The following is an 8,118-nucleotide window of genomic DNA, read 5'->3' as shown; positions in this document are numbered from 1 at the left end:
GGCCTCCACCACATCCCTATGAAATGAATGGTTGGACAGTTTAGCTGTTGGTGCCTGCTAGCTCTGAGCCCACAGTTCTGGGCAGTAGAAGCACTCTGGGCTCACCCCCCCTCCCCGTCACAATCTTTCACTCCCCAGGAGAGGACCCCTGCCCCGTCGATGTTCTCTCCCCCTCCTTTCCCCTCCTCCAGGATGGCAGCCAGAGGATGGGCGAGGCCTTGGTGCTGGAGGCGGTAGAGAGGCAGAAGCAGGGAGCAGATGATGGGGGGAGGACAGGGGAAGATCTGTTTGCTGGGCCAGGCTGCGGCTCACCTCCGACTGGGGTGGGACCCTCGAAGGCAGGCCTGGCTTGTCCCCTCCATGGGGAGGGAGGACCCTCGGGGAAGCTCCCTCACTGGCGTGGCGGAGCCGGGCAGTCCTGCCTGAGGATGAAGACGGCAGAGCCAGGGGTCCAGCCTGGATGGCTGTGCGAGCTCAGACAGCCCCCTTGTTCTCTCTGAGGCGGTCCTGGGGTCTCAGCACAGGGTAGGCGATGTCGCAGCCCCTCCTGGAGCCGGTGACCCAGAGGTCACAAACCAGGAAGGCAGGAGCTCGATGTCTCCCACCCCAGGGACGGGAGACAGGTGGTCCTTAGTGCCTGCCTTTCCTGCAGCCCTTCTCACTTGGCAGGCCTGTAGTCGCTGCAGGGGAAGGGGTGCCCCAGGGCGGGGTGGGAACGGCTGGAAACCCCAGACCAGGAAGCGGGTCCTATTCTCGGTCACCCCTCCCCTGGCCTTCCTTTTTCCCACACGCCTGTGGCCATTGTTGCCCAAGGCAGTCAGGTCTCACGTGGGAACCAGGAGGAAGGAGCCCAGCCCTGCGCCCTCTCTCCTCCCCAGGGACACTCCCAGACCTGACTCAGCCCCAGCCCCCTTTCCTCTCCCGCCTCCTAGTCGGCACCCTCAGCCCCAACAGCTTCCATCCAACCATCCATCCATTTGTCCGTCTGTCGGTCCTTCCATCTGTCTATCCCTTTATTTCATGCACAGCTGCTAGCTAGGCACTGCCCTGGAGCCCAAGGATGCTGAGCAAATAAGGCAAAGCCCTTATCCCTGTGGACTCCCGGCTCCGTGCGGGAGGTGGACAGGGAAAAACCATCTGTGCTGAGCCCAACCACGGCAGGATCAGGGGAGGCTTCTTCGGGGAGACAATGCCCACACTGGACTCTGCAGACGAAGGACAAGGGCACAGAGGAAAGAGCAGTGGTCGGTGCACAAGGGCACCGAGCCCACTGCGGTGCCCCCAACGTCTGAACTGCGCGGTGCAAGGGTGCTGGGTGAGTGGGGAGCGCCAGCTGCCAGGGAAGAGCTCCCACAGCACCCAGGCCCCAACTGGCTGCGTGTGGCCGGGAGCTGAAACAAAACGATGACCAGGGCAGATCCCGCAGCACCACCCGTGCCCCACACACTCCTCGCACTTCCTCCGAGGGCGGCGGGGAGCCATGGGAGCATTGTGAGCAGCCGAGGACAGCCCCGCCTCGCCCTCCGTTCCCCTCCCGGACTCGGACTCGGATCCAATGCACACAGCCCAGCCCCCGCTGCCCTTTCCTGCAGCCAACAAGTCGGTATCTGTTGATTTGTGGAGACAAGCATACATTAAGCACCTACTGCATGCCAGATATTTTGCTTGGAGCTGGAGGTGAACCGTCCAGTCCTGCCCATACATTACCCAGGATCCAAGGCAGGGACTCTGTTTTAAAAAAAAGATTTTTATTTATTTATGTATTTTTAGACAGAGGGGAGGGGAGGGAGAAAGAGAAGGAGAGAAACATCAATGTGTGGTTGCCTCTTGTGCGCCCCCCACTGGGGACCTAGCCTACAACCCAGGCACATGCCTGAACCAGGAACCGAACCAGTTGCAGGCTGGTGCTCAATCCACCGAGCCACGCCAGCCAGGGCCAAGACGGGGACTCTTCATCTGAGGTCCATGGGGGTGGGGGTTTCCGGGGCGTGTGAGCACCTGGGAGTGTGTGCGTGTGTGTGCGTGCGCGTGTGCATGTGCGTGTGTGTGTGTGTGCGAGCTGAGGGGGGTGCTCCACAGCTTTCAGCAGACCCTCAGGAGTGGCCCGCTTCCCGTACAGGTCCAGACCCGCGTGTGTGGGAAAGAAAGTTGCTTCGCCCAACATTGCATCTGGACGCTGCTGAGGAAGTTCAGGACCCCGGACCTCCCAATCTTAGCCTAACCCTGACCTGCCCGGGGCCCCAAACCCTCCCTAACTCTGCCTCAGGAGCTGGCATTCCTGGCAGCAGGGGAGGGCACCAAGCACTTCCTGGCTGGTGTTGCGGCTGCCCGGTAGGGGTGCCCTGCCCACAATCCAGGCCCCTGGAGCAGTTTTATCTGTATCGGCTTAGGATGGTTCTGGGAATGCGGTGGCTGCCAGGTGTCCGGGAAGTCGCTGTGGGGGAGGGGCAGGACTCAGGGTCCGGCCCAGGCAGTGGGGTCTGAGGATCGGAGCCACACAACCAAAGGGGCCCGGGGCTCCCGATGGCAGCAGCTGGCAGAGGGGCATCTTCAGTGCTGAGTCTCACCTTGCCCACCCCGCCCCTCTCCACCCTCAGCTCCCAGAGCCACTTTCCTCTTCCAGCATCCTTTCATTGTGCAGTTATGAACTTCTTTTGTTTATTCTTGGGCACCGCCGGGAAGGAGGATAGATAGGAGGGTGGTTAGGAGCACCAGGCTCTGGTGCGAAAGCTGGGCAGGGAGGAGGGGCCGGGCAGTTGCTCCCGGTGTCACAGCTGTGGGGACTGGGGCCCTGGGGGGGGAGGAGGGTGGAGCCTGTGGCTGTAACCAACCTCAGCTGAGCGACAGACACGTCTGGGCTCAGTGGCAGTCATGTGAGGACATCGTGGTCCAGGGCTCTGGAGCCCACAGGGAGTCAACGGGAAGAATGTGCCCGGCGCATCTCGGCATCATTCAGGGGAGAGGACGCCCTGAACTTACATCTGTGCCTCAATTTCTTCCAGTGTAAAGTGGGGAGTACTTAGAGCTGTGAGATCGATGTGAGAAATAAGTGAGTTGACACATGGAGTAATGCTGATAATAACCTTGATCCTGGGCTGGCAGTGTTTGGGATACTATTAAAAATTAAGAGAGGGCCATGCCTGCACCCATGGTGAGTGAGTGCCATAAACCCAGGATCTGGCTAACCTAGTGAACAGGGGCCCTAAAAACTAAAGCCCCTAGCCCTGGCTGGTGTGGCTCAGTGGACTGAGCGCCAGCCTGCAAACCAAAGGGTCACCGGTTTAATTCCCAGTCGGGGCCCATGCCTGGGTTTCAGGCTGAGTCCCCATTGGGGGGCACATGAGAGGCAACCACACATTGATGTTTCTCTCCCTCTCTATCTCCCTCTCTTCCTCCCTCCCTTCCCCTCTCTCTAAAAATAAATGAATAAAATCTTTAAAAAAAAAAACCCAGAAGCCTCTGAAGCGCTTGGCACATGCTGAGTGCCCGCTAAATTCAGCCACAGTCTGGACCAGGACCCTGCTGTGGACCAAGCAGTTGCGCTGTCTCCCGTTTGCTCCTTCGACATCCTTTCAAAGAAGGAATTCTTGCTCCTCTTTCACTGAGAAGAGAAACTGAGACTGGGAGCCCACAGGGCACACGGTGAGAATGCAGCAGAAGCGGAATTTGAACTTGGCCTCCAGACCCAGTGCTCTTGCACTGCCTCCAGCTTCTCTAGGGCAACGCCTGGGGGCCTCTGGACAACACCGCCACCACCCAGGGCCCAGAGGGGCTGCCCAGCAGCAGCCCGCTAGCAGGAGCTCCCTTAAAGCACCCCCTTCTCACCTGTCTCCTCAGAGCTCATCTGACTGACCCAAGTCAAGCCCCAGAATCTGCCCATCCTTTCCCGGGCCTCCACATGCCCGAAGCGGCTCCTCCCTTGCCGGCCAGTCACCCCAGACTACCCAGAAACGGCCAGACTGTCCTACTCAGGGCCCTGGCAGTGCCCCAGGCCGGGGGCAGCAGGAATCGGGGGGAGGGTCCTGGCTGGGCTCCAATTCCTGCTCCGCTCTGCTGCCTCTGTGCTGTGTGGTCCTGGACGCTTCACTGACCTCTCTGAGCCTCAGTAAGAAGGGAGCTGGTGGACTGGTAGATCTGTAGCCTGCTCCTGGCTCTCCCCTTCTGTGTTAGGGACCCTGACCCCAGAGAGGCAGAGCTGTGGAACCCCTCGGGTGTTGTCTCAAGCCCCTTCTCGGGTGGGCTTTCTCTGACCCTCGCACAGACTGGAACTTGCCCCAGCACTTTCTGTCCCACACCCCACTTCGGTTTGTCCCCTAGCTGCAGTTACCACTGTCTGGCCCACTCTACATCCTACTTACCTGCGTTTATAGTCTTGCTGAAGCTCCATGGGGGGCCGAGGTTGGTCTGTCCTGTTCACGGCTGTGCCCCGGTGCCTGGCGTGTAGTAGCTGCTCAGTAAACATTTGCTGAGGGTGTGACTGGGAGCCCAGGCGCGGAATGGGCCTGGGTTTCGGAGGAAGGTTGGTGGGGAACGTGAGGAGGGGTTGGAGGCCGGCGCTGAGTAGGAAAATGGGCTGAGGGAAGTGGGCCTGAAAGGGCGAGGGAGCTGGGGTGCTGCAGGCTCGGCGCAAGGGTGTGGAGCGGAGTGCAGGAGGGAGGGGGCACTTGGGCAGAGCATTCTCTCCGCCCTCGTCTGTGTGTGAGAGGAGGGGCCCCTTGAGTGTCGCGGGGCCACCTGTGTCTCCCCCATATCCTCTCCTCGAGGCAGAGGCCGGGCCAGGCGGAAGGCCTTCTTACGCAGCTGGACACAAAGGCACAACGGCCTCCCTCAGCGCTGGCCCCTGATAAGGCGGGCGCATTTCAAAGGGGCTGATGGGGAAGGGGGTGGGCAGGGCCGCTGATAGCAGGGCCAGAGAGCTGCCAGCGGCTCCCCCCACCTCCCAGCGCCCCAGGCCTAGCCCCCCAGCCGGCCTGCAAGCAAAACAGGTTCCGATTGTGCTCTTATCTGGGACTGCGGTTTTGGAAGGCCCGCTGCCTCTGCTAATGGGGGAAAGGCAGTACCCGCTCTCCGCTCTCCCTTGGGTGCGGGCGGTGACACAGCCCCTCCACCTCCGGCCCCCACGACGACTGGCTCGGGCTGAGGCGGTGCGGGGGCAGGGGGGGTGCACCTGGCGCTCAGGAGCAGGCAGGAGGGACAGCCGACTGACGCAGTGGAGCAAGAGGAGGCCCCGCCAAGGCTGAAGAGTACGGCTTTGCTTCGGACCCTGGCTCCGTGCTCGCCGTGCCTTCTCCCTGCCTCCGTTTCCTCACTGAGTTAAAATAAAACACTAATGTCAGAGGAGCTGCTGCAAAGGGCTGTCAGGTGCGTGGGATGAGTTAACTTCGGTAAAGCGATCGGCAAGGCTTGTGGCTCCCAGAGAGCACCAGCTGAGTGAGGGGCCGGGCAGGGAGGACTCTGGAAATGAGGGGCACAGGCTTGGAAGCCCTGCAGTCTGGCTCCACGGTGCCCCCCTGGCTGTGCCTCCTTTCACTCCCCCTCTCTGCTCCAGCCACACACGACTCCTCAAAGTTTCTTGAGTATGCCAGGCGTGAGCCCACCCCAGGGCCTTTGCTCAAGCTTCCCCTCCACCTGGAATGCTCACAGCTAAATGCAGGACCCGTGCCTTCACCCCCTTCATGTCTTTGCCCCAGTCCCACCCTCTCAAGGAGATCTGCCCTGACCACCACACTTGATGCTGCTCGCCGCCCCACCCAGCACCCCCGACGCCCCGGTTTTTATGGCTCTCGTCCCCTTCGAGTGTGCTATGTAGTTCACTCATTTGTCGCTTTCACTGTTGACCGTCTGCCTTCCTCCTCTAGAATGTAAACCCGGCGGCGCTCACTGGCATGCCCCGTGCCTGGCCAGCCGTAGGCCACAGCGCGCACTTGTGGGGTGAGAGGGTTCACGAGACGGAGACCAGGCCAGGGACACCAGCTTGCCGGTGAGGCCTCCTCAGATGGCATCTGGGTGAGAAGGAGCAATAGGGGTGGGTGGATGAGGCTACAGGCAAGGGTTGGGGGGTGTATAGCCAGGCCTCAGACACAGGGGAGACTGGCCCGGAGGCTCAGCCACCCTCTCAGGGAGTCTAGGGAGACCAGGAGCTGACATCGGTGAGGATGCTCAGGACCTGGGGGCCAGGTGTCCCCTAGCTGTCAGTTCTTCCTCTTACTCAGACAACAGGTGTCTGTGAGACCAGTGCTCGTTGGTGCCCCGCCTCAGGAGGGCACTGGGAGTCGTCTGTGCCCTCCGAGGGCTGCCAGGCTGTGAACTGGTCTAAGACAGAGCTGTGTGCCCAGCCGCATGCCCCCAGCATTGGCAGAGGGCCTGGCACAGATTAGGTACTCAGTCGGTGCGTGCTGGCCCTAGCGGAGTGATTGGGCATGGCCCACAGGTGCCCAAGGGCAAGCTCCAGTTTACGGAAATGCCTAGTTCTGTGGCCCCTGAGGACACAGCCACCACCCCAGAGGCTGCTTCCCGTCCCCATGCCCACACCGTCCAGCGGCAGTGTGGTGTCCTGAAAAAGGGCTCCAACAGACCGGCCTGAATCCTGCCTCTGCCACCATTTATTTAGCCTTGACTTTGGGGAAGTTTAAGGAGTCTCTGTTCTCACCTGTGCATGAGAAGGCCAGCAGACCCCTCAGGGGCTGGGTTTATTAGGGTTAAGTGAACACGCAAGCCCGGGTTGGGGTCTGGATTTGGATCCCAGCCCCGTTGTATGGCCTTGGTCCTGCTCCCTAGCCTCTCTGGTCTCAGGGTCTCCCGCTGTCCCACAAGTGCTGGGGGGCTCTGGGCCCCGCAAACCAGGACTGCCTGGGTGACCAGCACGGGGTTCTTCACACCTCAGCAGGGGGCCCTCCCCTCGGCTGTTCCTACCTTCTCCAAGCCTGAGCCTAGGACAGGGATGGGCAGCCTCATTCCTCTGGGCCTCGGCCTCGCGTGGGCCCCACCCTTGTCCCTGCGTCACTCTCAGACTGCAGCTCCTAATGGGTGGGAGTTGGGGGCAGAAAAAAGGATAGGACCCATGGAAAAGACAGTCTGCCCTTTCCAAAGTATGTCTGCTTCCTTTGCCAATTGATGTTCACTCATCACAAGCCCCTCAAGGTCGCAAGGTCGGCAGGGCAAGTATTTCCATTTCACAGGAGGTGAGGGAGGCCTGGGAGGGGGCTGAGACTGCCTGGCAGTGACACCGCTAGTAACCGGACGGCACCCAAGCCTGTGCCCCACGCCCCGCACCCCACACCCCACACCCCGTCTCTCTGAGGGGCTGGTGGCTAGAGGACCCGAGTGAGGAGGGACACTCAGGCCAGCTGCTCCAGAGTCAAAATCTGTGTGTTGAGTCCGATGCTGCCAGCTGCTCCAGGATCCCTGCCCTCAGGGAGTCAGAATCTTGGGAAGAAGAGAAAGGCTGGGAAAACCAGAAGACAAAGAGTGAGGACAAGGGAGGCCTGCAGGGGCTGGGGGGCCATGGGAAGCTTTCTGCAGGAGAGGGCTCTAGAGATGGGCTGAAGGGTGCAGATTCTTTCCGCTGCAGTAGAGGAATCTCAACGCAAATCCATTTGAACGGCAGAAAACGGAAGTACTGGTCAGGAAGGCCCTTCGCTGGCCTTTCGCAGCAAACTCTCCCTGGGGGTGGCAGCTACCAGCTCACATTTTTAAGGCTCAGAAACCCCCGTGGCAGGAGAGGATATGTTAGTAGGCGGAAGAAAGTTCCAGGAGGGAGTCAGGCTGGAACAACATGGGTGGTATGCCAGACCCCAGGCCTGGAGAGTGGAGATGGGGGGGCAGCCATCACAGCAACAGATGGGTGGGGTCTGACTGGGGACACATTTCACCCTGTGGACATCGGCCAGCAGAGGGCAGAGAGGAGATCAGCCTTCGGGAGCTGTGGGCAGAAGGCGGGAGGTGTGGTGGACCCAGTGACTATGCGGGGGACCCGGGACCTCACCCTGGGGGGATAGGGTGTGGTAATGGGTGATCGAGGAAATGCAGACTTGAATTTGAATCCACTTCCCAGCTATCGCGCTTGGGCAAGACATTTCAAACATTCGGGCCTCAGTGCCTTCACCTGGAAAATGGGCG

The sequence above is a fragment of the Desmodus rotundus genome, chromosome 11, assembly GCF_022682495.2.
Source record: "Desmodus rotundus isolate HL8 chromosome 11, HLdesRot8A.1, whole genome shotgun sequence".
NCBI lineage: Eukaryota > Metazoa > Chordata > Mammalia > Chiroptera > Phyllostomidae > Desmodus > Desmodus rotundus.
This window is presented reverse-complemented; position numbering follows the sequence as displayed.